This window comes from Acinonyx jubatus, chromosome F2 (genome assembly GCF_027475565.1).
Source record: "Acinonyx jubatus isolate Ajub_Pintada_27869175 chromosome F2, VMU_Ajub_asm_v1.0, whole genome shotgun sequence".
NCBI classification, from domain to species: domain Eukaryota; kingdom Metazoa; phylum Chordata; class Mammalia; order Carnivora; family Felidae; genus Acinonyx; species Acinonyx jubatus.
In genome coordinates this window covers 39,197,898-39,213,519 of record NC_069394.1, presented here as the reverse complement: position 1 = coordinate 39,213,519, position 15,622 = coordinate 39,197,898, and the positions used below count along the sequence as shown (strand labels likewise).

At 41.0% G+C, this 15,622-nt stretch overlaps 1 long non-coding RNA gene across 1 annotated transcript in view; it reads right to left on the bottom strand.

The window, feature by feature from the left end:
• Window positions 1-15,622, bottom strand: part of LOC128312820 (uncharacterized) — a 56,167-nt gene that overhangs the window by 20,437 nt on the left and 20,108 nt on the right. Inside the window, exons 4-7 of the long non-coding RNA XR_008292601.1 lie at window positions 12,716-12,790; window positions 11,060-11,099; window positions 8,166-8,300; window positions 5,787-5,897 (exon numbers count right to left, since the gene is read on the bottom strand). This is a non-coding gene — a long non-coding RNA (uncharacterized LOC128312820). The remainder of the gene's footprint in view (window positions 1-5,786; window positions 5,898-8,165; window positions 8,301-11,059; window positions 11,100-12,715; window positions 12,791-15,622) is intronic.

Genomic DNA, 15,622 nt, shown 5'->3' with positions numbered 1-15,622 from the left:
AAGAGGAAATTAAAAAGTTCATGGAAACCAATGAAAATGATAACACCATAACCCAAAACCTCTGGGACGCAGCAAAGGCGGTCATAAGAGGAAAGTATATAGCAATCCAAGCCTTTCTAAAGAAGGAAGAAAGATCTCAGATACACAACCTAACCTTACGCCTTAAGGATCTGGAAAAAGAACAGCAAATAAAACCCCAAACCAGCAGAAGACAGGAAATAATAAAGATTAGAGCGGAAGTTAATGTTATTGAAACCCAAAAAAACCAGCAGAACAGATCAATGAAACCAGAAGCTGGTTCTTTGAAAGAATTAACAAAATTGATAAACCACTAGCCAGTTTGATCAAAAAGAAAAAGGAAAAGACCAAATAAAGAAAATCAAGAATTAAAGAGGAGAGATCACAACCAACACAGCAGAAATAAAAACACTAATAAGATAATATTAAGAGCAATTATATGCCAATAAAATGGGCAATCTGGAAGAAACGGACAAATTCCTAGAAACATATACACTACCAAAACTGAAACAGGAGGAAATAGAAAATTTGAACAGACCCATAACCAGTAAGGAAATCAAATTAGTAATCAAAAATCTCCCAAAAAACAAGAGTCCAGGGCCAGATGGACTTCCAGGGGAATTCTACGAAGCATTTGAGGAAGAGTTAACACCTATTTATTCTCTTGAAGGTGTTCCAAAAAATAGAAATGGAAGGAAAACTTCCAAACTCTTTCTATGAAGCCAGCATTACCTTGATTCCAAAACCAGACAGAGACCACACTAAAAAGGAGAACTATAGACCAATTTCCCTGATGAACATGGATGCAAAAATCCTCAACAAGATATTAGCCAACTGGATCCAACAATACATTAAAAAAATTATTCACCACGACCAAATGGGATTTATAACTGGGATGCAGGGCTGGTTCAATATCTGCAAAACAATTGACATGATTCATCACATCAATAAAAGAAAGGACAAGAACCATATGATCCTCTCAATAGATGCAGAGAAAGCATTTGACAAAATACAGCATCCTTTCTTGATAAAACCCCTCAAGAAAGTAGGGATAGAAGGAGCATACTGCTAGATCATAAACGCCATATATGAACAACCCAATGCTAATATCATCCTCAATGGGGAAAAGCTGAGAGCTTTCCCCCTAAGGTCAGGAACAAGACAGGGATTTCCACTCTCGCCACTGTTATTCAACATAGTATTGGAAGTCTTAGCCTCAGCAATCAGACAACACAAAGAAATAAAAGGCATCCAAATTGGCCAGGAGGAGGTCAAACTTTCATTCTTTGCAGATGACATGATACTCTATATGGAAAACCAAAAAAACTCCACAAAAAAAACTGCTATAATTGATTCATGAATTCAGCAAAGTTTCAGGATATAAAATCAATGCACAGAAATAGGTTGTATTCCTATACACCAACAATGAAGTGACAGAAAGAGAAATCAAGAAATCGATCCCATTTATAGTTGCACAAAAAACCATAAAATACCTAGGAATAAATCTAATCAAAGAGGTGAAAAATCTATACACTGAAAACTATAGAAAGCTTATGAAAGAAATTGAAGAAGACACACACACACACACACACACACACACACACAATGGAAAAAGATTCCATGCTCCTGGATAGGAAGAACAAATATTATTAAAATGTTGATACTACCCAAAGCCATCTACATATTCAATGAAATCCTTATCAAAATAACACCAGCATTCTTCACAGAGCTAGAACAAATAATCCTAAAATTTGTATGGAACCACAAAAACCCCGAATAGCCAAAGCAATCTTGAAAAAGAAAACCAAAGCAGGAGGCATCACAATACCAGACTTCAAGCTATACTACAAAGCTGTAATCATCAAGACAGTATGGTACTGGCACAAGCACAGGCACTCAGATCAATGGAACCGAATAGAGAAATATAGCCAGAAATATACCCAATTAATCTTTGACAAAGCAGGAAAGAATATCCAATGGAATAAATACAGTCTCTTCAGCAAGTGGTGCTGGGAAAACTGGACGGTGACATGAAGAATGAGCCTGGACCACTTTCTTACACCATTCACAAAATAAACTCAAAATGGATGAAAGATCTAAATGTAGGACAGGAAGCCACCAAAATCCTTGAGGAGAAAGCAGACAAAAATCTCTTTGATCTTGCCCACAGCAACTTCTTATTCAACACGTCTCCGGAGGCAAGGGAAACAAAAGCAAAAATGAACTACTGGGACCTGATCAAAATAAAAAGCTTCTGCACAGGAAGGAAACAATCAGCAAAACTAAAAGGCAACCGACAGAATGGGAGAAGATATTTGCAAATGACATATCAGATAAAGGACTAGTATCCAAAATCTATAAAGAACTTATCAAACTCAACACCCAAAAAGCAAATAATCCAGTGAAGAAATGGGCAAAAGACATGAATAGACACTTCTCCAAAGAAGACATCCAGATGGCCAACAGACACATGAAAAAATGCTCAACATCACTCTCATCATCAGGGAAATACAAATCAAAACCACAATGAGATACCACCTTACACCTGTCAGAATGGCTAACATTAACAACTCAGGCAACAACAGATGTTGGTGAGGATGCAGAGGGAGGATCTCTTTTGCATTGTTGGTGGCAATGCAAGATGGTGCAGCCACTCTGGAAAATAGTATGGAGGTTCCTCAAAAAACTAAAAATAGAACTACCCTACGACCCAGCAATTGCACTACTAGGCATTTACCCACGGGATACAGGTGTGCTGTTTCAAAGGGACACATGCACCCCCATGTTTATAGCAGTACTATCAACAATAGCCAAAGGATGGAAAGAGCCCAAATATCCACTGATGGATGAATGGATAAAGACAATGTGGTGTGTATATATATATATGCGTATATATATATATATATATATATATACACACACACACACACACACACACACACATACACACAATGGAGTATTACTCGGCAATCAAAAAGAATGAAATCTTGCCATTTGCAACTACGTGGATGGAACTGGAGGGTATTATGCGAAGTGAAGTTAATCAGTCAGAGAAAGACAAAAATCATCTGATTTCGCTCATATGAGGACTTTAAGAGTCAAAACACATGAACGTAAGGAAAGGGAAACAAAAATAATATAAATACCAGGAAGGGGACAAAACAGAAGAGACTCAAAAATACGGAGAACAAACTGAGGGTTGCTGGAGGGGTTGTGGGAGGGGGATGGGGTAAATGGGTAAGAGGCATTAAGGAATCTACTACTGAAAGCATTGTTGCACTATATGCTAACTAATTTGGATGTAAAGTTTAAAAAATAAAAAATAAAATTAAAATAATTAATTAATTAAAACATGACCCTTTTTGCCTGTCAGTGCCCTCTTCCTCTAAGGTCTGCTTATTTGGCCCACTCTAGGTGATTCAATATTCACTATTCTATCGGCATGTTCCAAAGACATTTATTGAGCACCTACACCATTTATAGCACTGGGTTGGGCCCAGCAGAAATGCAGGGTGAAAAAACAAAGGAATGCAGATTGAAAAAACAAAGAAATGCAGAGTGAAAAATCTAGTCTGTACTCACAGAGATATTAAAGTAACCAGGGAGACAGGCAATTGGAAAAATAACTAAAAGGCAAGGAAGAAGGTTATCCTTGTTAGTAAAGAGATATAAGAAAGAACAAAGAAAGCAATTAAGTCTGACTTGATGATATTTATTTTCACCTAAGTCATGTTAAAGTTAGTTGCCTAACGCGGGGGGGGGGGGGGGGAGACGGGGGAGGGCAGTGAAAAGGGGGGCATTGCTCCCCAAGAGGGAGGTATAGTATGCTATGTTTCCCTAACTCATGTTCATGTCACATGGTGCCTTCACTCATGGTAAACTGGTAAATCCCTCCCTTACCACAATTTGTAAAATGCTGGGGAAAGGCATTTATTATGCAGAGGAAGATGTGTTTGGAATGAGAGGTCAGGTGTGATGGAAAGGGGCCTGGATATTACTTGTTCAAGGAAACTGAGTCTTCTTGGCTACATTTGGGTTTCTCTGAAGCAGAAATAGCTGTCTGGTTAGGGCCTGCTTGTGTGTTTCACGTGAGGCAGAGCTGGTTGCTCGGGATGTAACCCAGCCTGAATACAAATGAAGGACATCTCACAAAAGCCTTTGTTTTCCTTAGCTGGTAAGAGTGCTGACCCACATGTCCATGGACACAAAACAAATATTTGGAGCCAAAACTTATCAACGACACGTTGCAAAAACTACTGTGACCCTACTGCTAAAGGAGTCATCTGTAAAAGACACATTTCCCATTTACCAATCCAAACATGCCAATCACAAAGGTGAATGAAAATAGTTCAAAGGAAGGGCACCTGGATGGCTCAGTCGGTTATAGGCCCGACTCTTGGTTTGTCTCAGGTCATTATCTCACAGCCGTGGCTGTGCACTGACCCTGTGGAGACTACCTGGGATTCTTTTTCTCTGCATCTCTCTCTGCCTCTCCCCCACTCATACATGCTGTCCTTCTCTCTCTCAAAATAAATAAATAAAACTTAAAAAAAAAGAAAAGAAAATACTTCAAAGGAAAAATAAGACATTTTACTCCTTTGAAAACAAGAACACGTTCCAGATAATAAAAAAGTAAAACTTTGTCAGAATATCGCTCTTCATATTAAATTAGTCCATTAATTTTGTCCACAATCCAAACATATTTTCCAAATCTGAGTTGTGTCCAAACATGCCTGACTGAGTAATAGGCCACCTGAGAAGAATGACCACGTGGGGCGGGTTTCCGCCAGCATTTCTAGCAGCTAATATTTGTGCCCTGTTTGCCGTTTGCAAAATGCTTTTCTATTGGTGGCCTCACTTAATCCTCAAAGCGATCCTATTAGGAGGTTAGGACAATGATGACTCCCTTTTGGTGCATGAGGAAACTGAGCCTTGCAGACGTAGCGATGTGCTGCCTGAGTTCAGCAAGCGCTGCGGGGGGAGTATCTGCTAAGGAGCGTGAGAATTGGCCCTGACACTTCAGCTCCGACGTCCTTCCCACCGCCCCCCCCCCCCCCAACACACACACTATCTCCTGGGACAAGCGCCAGCTGCTTGAAGTCCCAGAAGTCCCAAAGGGGCAAGCAATCTCTCAGCCCTCTCATTAATTCAATTATTTATTCACTCATTTAACAAACCTTCACTGAATGTTACTAGGCACAAGGAATAGGGTGGGGACACAAAATACATACCTTCATCCTCATCCAGTTCAAAGTCAACTGCAGAAGACACACAACTGAACAAACATTAACAGTAGAGTGTGGTTTTCTATCACAGGGTAGACATGAAGGTGCTACCCTAAACTCAGTGCCCCGTAGTATGTACCATTCAACTGTCCTGGGGCTCTGCTGCCTTTTCGATAACGTTAACAACCATTTACTGCCTACTAGGTGCCAGGCACTGTATTTGGCTTAGATCCATTGTCTCACTGAATTCTTGCTATAACTTCTGCATGTAGGCTTAGGATTCCATTTCATAGAGGAAGACCCTGGAACTCAGAGAGATTGAGTAACTTGATAGTCGTTACATATCGCCATATAAAAAAAATCTCCCAAAACTTAGTGGCTTAAAACAACATTTACTATCTCACAGTTTCTGTGAGTCAAGAATCACAGCTAGCTAGGTCCTCTGGCTTAGGGTCTCTCACGAAGCTACAGTCGAGGTATTAGCAGGAACCACATTCATGTCAAGGCTCCACTGGGTAAGAATCTGATTTCAAGCTCACTCACATGGTTACTGGAGGATTCAGTTCCTCATGGACTACTGGGCCGAGGGCTCCAGTTCCACACCACTTGGCTGGAGGTTGCCTTCAGTCACATGAGCCTCTTCATGGCAGTTTGCTTCATCAGAGGCAGAGAAAGAGAGAGAACCAGATATCACAGTCTTTTACAGCCTAATCTCCATGGTGACATCCCATGAATTTCACCATATTCTACTGAGTCAACACTAGTTCCAATACACACACACACACACACACACACACACACACAAAGTGGGGGTTACACAAGGGAGTAGATATCAGGAGGTGGTGATTACTGGATGCCATTTGGGGAGCAACCTACTCTACTTGCCAAGAGCTGGCTTGTGACATATCCAGAACCTAAATGTCTGACTTGTCAAATCCATGCTCAACACATCACCTGGCAACCCTCACAGGTTTCCAACACATACATAGTTAACCATATTACCAGTTTCAAAGCATGAGTACACATGTGATTTATTTCATTCAAGATATGTATAGGCAGACATTTTTTTCTTTTTTTTGGGGGGGGGACAGAGAGAGACAGAGCATGAACGGGGGAGGGGCAGAGAGAGAGGGAGACACAGAATCGGAAACAGGCTCCAGGCTCCGAGCCATCAGCCCAGAGCCCGACGCGGGGCACGAACCCATGGACCGCGAGATCGTGACCTGGCTGAAGTCAGACACTTAACCGACTGCGCCACCCAGGCGCCCCTAGGCAGACATTTAAATTCTCATTTTATAAAGAGGAAAACTAAAATTAATAGAGTATAAGCGACTCCTGGATTTGTGTAAGTCATTAGAGTTTTTAGTGTTGACGTTTAATGACATTTTAGTTGGAGCTTAAATGATTTTCCCCAGCTTACCCCAAATGGAGCCTGGATGCAGGTTTTCTGCTTCCAAATCCCAAGAAGCCCAATGCCATGATTATCTGATTCATTGATTTCCACCTGTTTTCTATTTTGTTTTAAGTCACTATTATGGTTCTGATGCTATGCTGGCCATAGAGGACATAGAAGACAAGGAAAATAGAAGACAGGGTCTTCATAGGCACGTCCTGACCCACATTCATCTGCACAAGGCAGTGTCCAAAGATCTTAAAGCCTCCTAACTCCCATCAGAGGGGTCCTCAGGCTCCCACAGCTTCCCTGATTGCAGCTGCCATGCCACCATGATAGTGACATTGGAAATGAGGCAAAGAGGAGCTCCCACAACTTTGAGACGGCCTCTCACATTGCCGGATGCACATCTCACAGTCCTGCCCATGTGTCACAAGGTGGCTTTGGAAAGAGTTAGAAGTGGGAAAATGTCCATCCAGTACTCAAAGGCAACATCGATCTTACTTTTTTCATTCCTTTGAAGATAGCTTTGGCTCTTCCTCTTCAGTCCCCAGTCACATCCAATCACTAAGGACACTCAACGATCTTTCAGGTCCACCCTCTGTTGCCTGGTCAACATCCCAGCCTCCTTATTCAGTGGTTTCCCTGTCTCTAGTCTCCACCCTGAAATCCACTCTCCATGGCATCCAGAGTGAGCTTTCTAAACTCAGATCTGATCAGGAAACTCTCCTGCTTCAAACTTTCAATCAAGGTCCATTGCTCTCAGCGTAAAGTGATATTCCTTATCCTAGAAGGCAAGGCTCTGCCGAGCAGGCCCCTCTCCTTTCTTCGCCAGTCTGAGCCGTGAACACGTTCTTGTATTCTTTCTACCCCAGCCGCACTGACTCAGCATGGCCAGGGGCTCTTGTGTATTATGTGCTCTCTCATTTTCTAGCTATCCTGCCCCCACCCCCTTTACCTGGTCAAGACATCCAACTCAACCCTTGTATGCCCACTCTTCATGAAAGCTTTCCCTGTGTGTGTCCAGGGGTGGATTTGGTATCCTTCTTTGTCATGCCATAGAATGCCTTGTGCCTGTCACATGTCTTTGTTATTGTGTGCTCAGTGCCAGGAGGACAGCGCCTTGTCTTCTACTTTCCTTGTCTTCTATGTCCTCTATGGCCAGCATAGCATCAGGACCATAATAGTGAATTAAAACAAAAATCTGTTGAATGAGTGAATGAATGAATGAATGCAACCCCTTCTCCCATGTTCCCAGCATTAAAGACTTCCAGTAGAAGGGGCACCTGTCTAGCTCAGTCGATTAAGCATCCAACTTCAGCTCAGGTCATGATCTCATGATTCACGAGTTCGAATCCCGCATCAGGCTCTGCTGACAGCTCAGAGCCCGGAGGCTGCTTCAGATTCTGTGTCTCTGTCTGCTTCTACCCTGCTCTCTCTCTCTCTCTCTCTCTCTCTCTCTCTCTCTCTCAAAACTAAACATTTAAAAAATTGTTTAAAGACTTCCAGGTGCTTGTTCATCAACCCACAGGTCACCAAGCTTTTTTCGGTCCTGATGCCTCTGGAGAGATCGTCCAGTTCTTGGTGGGCTTCTCACGATGTGGAGCAACCTATTCATTCATTTACTCTGTCAAGAAACATTTGTGCCAGGCATGTGCTGGATGCTGGAACAGAATCAAAGATGAGTTAAGCACATAAAAGTCCAGACTAAAATGAGTTCTTACTCTGGTGTGTGGAGCTTATGCTATTTGAAAGAGCTCCTTGGGGGAATAATAGGTTCATGTTTATAAAGCACCTTAATAAAGACACCACCTTGGTATTACTATTCTTTCTCGAATACATCACTTTAGCCACTGTAACAATACCAGCCTATTCTAGAATATTATAATCATCTACTGTTCCATTTCATTTTACTGTTTAAGTTTCAGGGTATGTGGCTAGTAGCTAGCAATACCCCCTCTGAGTTGATGACAGCATATACAGAGAAGCCACAACATTATTGTTTGGAATTGTTTTTCAGATGGTAATAATTTTTGGAGTTACTGTTAAAACATAATACAGGTCAATAATGCAGTCAGTAATACACTTTAACGTGTTATGACCCTTTCTCCATACCCTTCTAGTTAAACCATAAAAAATAAAAATCTTTCTCAGAAGCCTAGGTGAACTTCTACGGGATTTTAAGCCATCATCATTGGAGTTTGTACAATTAATTCACCAGGCTGCCCCAACCCACAGGAATCGAGGAAATGCCCTGGCAGGATGAGACTGGCCCTTTTCTCCTCCAGTCGATAAAAAGTAGATAAATTAATTTATTCACATCTTAATTTTCCTCTCACTAGTTTTAATATTAACAATAGCATTAATTATGTAACACTGATTTATCACTGACCATATGCCAGGCACTGTATTAAATGCTTTCTATTTACCGCCTACAGCAGCCTTAAAAAAAAACTGGTGCTCTTGCCATCCCATTGTACAGTTGAGGATCCGGAGCTCGATCAAAGTCAGATATGTTATCCAAAGTCACACATGTCCTAAGTGGCAGGGCAGGAATCCAACCTTGGATCATCCTACCATAAGAACTCACATTTTAAACCTCTGCGCCCTCAATTCTCTTCATTTCAGAAATATCTGAGGTGGCTTAGGAAACACATTCTGTACACACGATAGCAATTCAGTGAAGTAAAGAGATAAAGAGAAAATTTAAGGTAGAAACAAATAAGATGAAGCTGGAATTAGCATACAAAATATATACCCACAGAGTCCTGAGTACTTTAGAGAAGAAAGCAGCAAATGTAGCTCTGTGTTTCTCCATCAAAGAGGGAAATGTGTTCATTTACATGCTTTACAGTATTCATAAAATGAAAAACAAACTCAGGGAAAAAAAAAACCTCTATCCTGGTACTGAGACTTACAGAAAATGTCTCACTTGAGGCTCTTAAAAAGGGCTGTGTGATGTAATGATCGACAGACCGTCACCGTCAACAGCATCCCTGAAGCAAATGTGGCCATGGTTCTGGGAGGCCGTGTTGTGGATCCATTTACGACACATCTCAGTGCAGTGAAATGGCTTCGCACCAAACCTCAGGTGGTAAGATCCAAATCCAGATTGTACGGTTTTCCAGTGGCCTGGCTGTATCCCAGGAGGCAAAGCTTCATAAACACAGTCCTAACACTAAGGGTTCAGGCATTCCATGGCACCAGCCAAAGGCAGGCCTATGTCCTTCGACGGGGTGTCTGCGTATGATCACACTTCCATGAAGATCCAGAAGGTACATGCGCCCCACCTCACCGCTCTGCAGAGCCAGACACAGGAGAACCCTCATAGCAGGGCTCGGATTCCCTCAGAAAATGATTCTGGGCGTGTCAGGGTAATGTGGGCGACCAAGCCCCTAAAACCTTACTCCACACAGCCTGGCTATGATCATTTCAGCCCAGAAAAAAATTAATCAGCTGTTTCCAAACTCTAGGCACAGTCATTAAAAAAAAAAAAAACAATAAAACAATAAATACACCAATTATAACGGATCCTGAATACCTAACTTTAAGCAATGTCACTTCCTGACAAACTCTCCAACATAAAGCAGTAACTGAATACACCAATTTGTTGAGAGGGTTGTTAGGACAAGTTAGTTAGATGTTGGAAGATATTTAAGATATGGTCAATGAGATTCAACCATAGCTTCTGGAACAACTGTTTTCCCACCTGTTTTGAAAGAAGCTTCCAGAATCTAAGCTTGGTATCCTAGGGTCTTAGAGCCAACTTTGCCACTTGACAGGACACCATTCCTGGACCCAACCAGGGGTCTACCTATGTGCTCAGTGAGATTGTTGGGCAGGCTATGCTACTGTGCTTTAAAGTACTATGTGGTCTTTGAACTATTTTGGTCCTACATCCAATCAGTAAACTATTTTAAATATAAGTAAATATTTTGCGTACATATAAATATAGCATATTATGTGTGTCATTTACCGTACTAGATTGTTATCAACTCCTGTGGATTATATGTATCAATTACTGTACTAATGTCTTACAAAAGCAGTGCAAAACATTCATTACAACAGACATTGAGAGGGATATGATATGAAAAAAATATGACCGAAGTTCTCTGGAAGTTCTACTATTTTCTCCTCATCCCCTATTATATCCTCTTTGGAGGCCTCCATCCTCCTCTTTGGAGGCTACCATCATACAGTAAGGAGCTAGGTAGGCCTTCTCTGGACCATTTCCTAGCATTTCATGTAGGGGTTCCGTGGCCCAGCCGCAGCCCATCTCCCCAGCCTTATCCCTGCTGAGGCTCTCCACCCACACCCAATTCTCCTTCACATTGGCACGCACCCCACCAGCACCACCAGCCAGAAGAGGCATGGGGTAAATTCTCCCCTAGAGTGTCTGGAGGAAACACATCTCTGCACATACCTTGACTTCAGCCCAGGGATACTAAGTTCAGACTCCTGGCCTTCAGAAGTGTGAGAGAATAAATTTCAGTTGGTTTAAGCCACCACATTTGTGGTAATATGTTATAACAGCCACAGGAAATTAAGACACCTATTAAGAGCTTTGGGGGAAGGAGACAGGAGCTAATGATAGAAATAAAGTTGGGGGGCGTGGGCTCGGCACCCAATTCCTCTCCGGTCTTAAGCGTGCCCAAGACTTTCACTTCCACTTTCCAGGGAAATCAGTATCTCCTCACCCCTAGAAACCCCCTCACCACCACAAACTGGCACTTCTTTGAAAGCTCCATCACCCCAGACAGATGATGGATATTTCTAAGATGACCACATCCCCACCATTCACTGAGGTCCAGCAAAAATAATTCTTTGTGAGGCTCCTCAGCTAGCTGACCCTGCCATGACTTCTTGCTTGCTATTATCACTAAATATAAGTTCTTATGGACACCATCTTCACGTTCATTCTCATCCCCACGCCTCCTTGGGTTTTAGCTCCCTGGACCCAAACTCCTCTCTTTTGGTCTTTCTTTTCTCTCTGCAGTTGGAAGAATTCTAAAGATGTCCTCTCCAAAATCCCCATGACCCCATCATTCAAACACTAATGTAAGTACTACTGTGAAGAGACCTCAGGTAGAATTAAGGTAAGTGATCAGTTGACTTTAAGATTGGGAGAGTAGTCTGGATTATCCAGGTGGAACCAATGTAATCACTTCTGCCCCTCAAAGCAGAGGAGTCAGAGAGATGGGTCAGGAGAGGTGGGGCTGAAGGGAAAGTCAGAGAGATTCGAAGAGTGAGAAAGATATAGGCTACCATTGCTAGCTTCATAGGGGTCCGTGAACCAAGGAATGTGAGTAGCCTCCAGAATCTGAGAATGACGCCCAGCCAGCAAGGAATCTGTCAACAACCCAAATGAGCCTAGAAATAGATTCTTCCCTAGAGCTTCCAGCAAGGAAACTGGAGCTCACACTTGTGAGACTCTAAGCAAAGAAGCAGCTGAGCCATGCTGAGCCCAGACTACTGACCTACAGAAACTGTGAGATAATAAATGGGTGTTCTTTTAAGATGATAAATTTGTGGCAATTTGTACAGCAGTAGTAGAAAACTAATACACTCTCAAACCGCTCCTTCTCTGCCTCTTTGTGGACCTCTCTTCTTTGACATGTCTCTTAAACAATGATTCCTATTCTCACTCTCCCTGAGTAATATTATTGGTTCCAAGGCTTCAATGTCCATCCATATCCTACTAAATCCTTAAGCCATAACTCTATGTCAGATATCTTTGCTGTGTTCCAAACCCATAGATTCAGCTCTCTGCTAGATATCTCCATTCCTATGTCTTGGATGCTTCTGAAACAAACATGTCCAAATAGAGGCTCATTTTATGCCCCTATACCTGCTTCTACTTCTGAGGCCCCCTACAAGAATAGTGTCACGATCATCCAGCTACCAAAGTCTAAACCTTTTCTTCATCCTTGTCTCCTCCCTCTTTTTCAATGCTAAATCCTAGCCCCAAGTCCTATCTATTCCAACTGCTAATTTTCCCTAATCCATTTACTTGCCTCCATTTCCCAGGACAAGTCCCCACTGTCTCTCATCCATGCTACCTCAAGAGCCCCTTACTCACCTCCTTGTCTGCAGTGGTGCTCTCCAGTCCATTCTCTTAGCTGTACTCAAAGATCACTTCTGACAAATTCTCCGTCTGTGAACAGAATATAATAAAATGGATAGGACTGGAGACCAGCTTATCATTCTGAAAGATGGGGGTCAAGGAAATCATCCATAACTAGGGTAAAAGCTAAACAAGTAGAAAAATGCAAGGAAAAATATAAGAGACATGAAGGACCATTTCATAAGGTCAATATCACCTATGACTTTTGAGAAGGAGGGAATAGGTATGGATAAAGAAAACGTGGTATGTACTTACAATGGGATGCTATTCGCCTTGTAAAGAAAGAAGTCCTACTACTTGCTACAACATCGATGAACCTAGAGGACGTTATGCTAAAAACAAATACTGCAGGATTCTACTTATATGAGGAATCTAAAATAGTCAAACTCATAGAAGCAGAGAGTAGAACAGTGATTACTAGGGGCTGGGGGGTGGGGGGAATGCAGAATTGTTGCTTAATGGGTATAAATTTCAGTTATAAAAGATGATTAAGTTCTATAGATCTGCTGTACAATATAGTATCTATAGTTTACAATACACTTTAAATTTTTTTAATGTTTATTTTTTTGAGAGAGAGAGAGCGAGCATGAGCAGGGGAGGGGCAGAGAGAGAGAGGGAGACACAGAATCCGAAGTAGGCTTCAGGCTCTGAGTTGTCAGCACAGAGCCTGATGTGGGCCTCTAGCCCACGAGCCATGATATCATGACCTGAGCCCAAGTCAGATGGTTAACCGACTGAGCCACCCAGGCACCCCAACAATACACTTTAAAATACATTATGAGGACAGATCCCATATTAAGTATTCTTATCACCAGAAATCCAAAGCAAAAAACAAAAAAAGTGAAAGAACACAAAGAAATTTTGGAGGTGATGGATGTTTATACCTTGACTGTGGTGATGATGTCATAAGTATATGCATATATTCAAACTTATCAAAGTATATGCATTAAATATATGAATTTCTTGAATATCAATTACACTTCAATAAATTTTTTAAAAATAAAAATTAAGGGGCACTTGGGTCGCTCAGTTGGTTAAGCATCTGACTCTTAATCTAGGCTCAGGTCATGATCTCACATTTTGTAAGTTCAAGCCTCATGTCAGGCTCTGACAGTGTGGAGCCTGCCTGGGATTCTCTCTCTCTCTCTCTCTCTCTCTCTCTCTCTCTCTCTCTCTCAAAAAAATAAATACACTTTAAAAATTTTTTAAATTAAAATTAAAAGGTAAGAGTGAGAAGGAATTTTTTTTAATAAGACAAAATATCCCAAAGTTCCATAAAAGAACTTCCAAGTACCCAAGACTATTGATGAAAAAGACCCATGCCCCATGCAACACTTGATCTCAAGGTGGTGAGTTCAAACCCCACGTAGAGTGTAGAGCTTACTTAAAAAAAGAAAAAGAAAACAACCCATGCCCAAGCACATCCTAATAAAATTTCTCATTGCTAACACTGGATGCCTAAAGACAGAGAAGAAACATATTAACTTTTTAATAGAAAATTATTTTAAATTTAGAATCATATGCTTAGTCACACTAACTTAATGTGAGAAGGTAAAATGAAGATATTTTTCAGGTATACATGCATAACGATTTCCACTTCTCTAAATGAATTGTCTGTGATGAAGTCTGAGCCAATATTTCGATTGGCCTCCCACAACTCTAGAAAGTCAAGTTGCTTCTGACAGGTCTGATCTAAACAAAGCCAAGTAGTTCATTCTACCACAACTAGTAAGCAAAGAAACCAAGAGAACTTGTAGTTAAATATAAATGAGTTGGTACACACCTTATGGTTGACCAAATTTCCAAATTTTGCTGTCTCTGGGATAAATTATACTTTGATTCTTTGAATCAAAAGATAAATTTCAGAACACCAACTGATAGGCTGGTCGAAGGGTTTCACAGCCATTTATTCACTATCATATGTAATGCTTAGATGATATTTAAATACTGCCCACATTGATTTCAGCCCTCTGATCAAACAATGGAAACACTAATTTTGCAAACAGTGCCAGAACCCAGATCTGGGATTGCTTGAACAGTACTTAAGGGTGGCGTGTGCAAGGAAGAGCTTAATGCCAAGCCCTGTAGGGAGTCTCCAGGTTATAATTCCAGCCAGCCGATTATAGAGCTAAGGTGAAATTTACTTAAAACCGCCACCCATGGGAACATCCATGATGCACTCTGGCCATGGCAAGATCCCTTACAACTTTCTTCTGATACAAAGGCATGTGACAAAAGAGCAAGCACTCAGGAGTCCCAAAAGAAGGCTTCAAGCTGGGCCTTGCAAATATTTTCTCATCCTTTCCAAAGACATTGCAAGATAAGGCAGAAAGCCTGTGGCCCATCCTGCTGAAAACCAATGGTCACAATTTGCATCCTCTGTCTAGTCTTTTTTTATATATATATTATTTATATATATTTACATTTATACATATTTATATATATTTATATATATATTATATGTTTATATATTTTTATCCTCTAGTTTTATTATTGACTGCAGGCAGTTACACCAAAGCTACCTAAGCTACCTTCGTGACACAGTAGGAGCTTTCTTAAAGTGGTGAACTCATGCTGATGTTTCAATTTAACTCTTATTGTCTTTTCTTGTGACAATTTCAAAACCTTATGATTTTATATAAGCACTTCCGGATTATATTTTTTTCTAAGATGACAGCTTTTCTCATGTCTTCCCCATAAAATATATTCCTACCAGTTTTAATATTCTTACTATATAGTGTCACCAGGTGTTTAAATTAAAATATTCTTCAAAACTTAAAAAAAATCTTAATTTTCCATGAAACAACAAATTCACTAAAACTGAAATAAAGCCTATTAGAAATTCACAATTAGAGAAAAGCA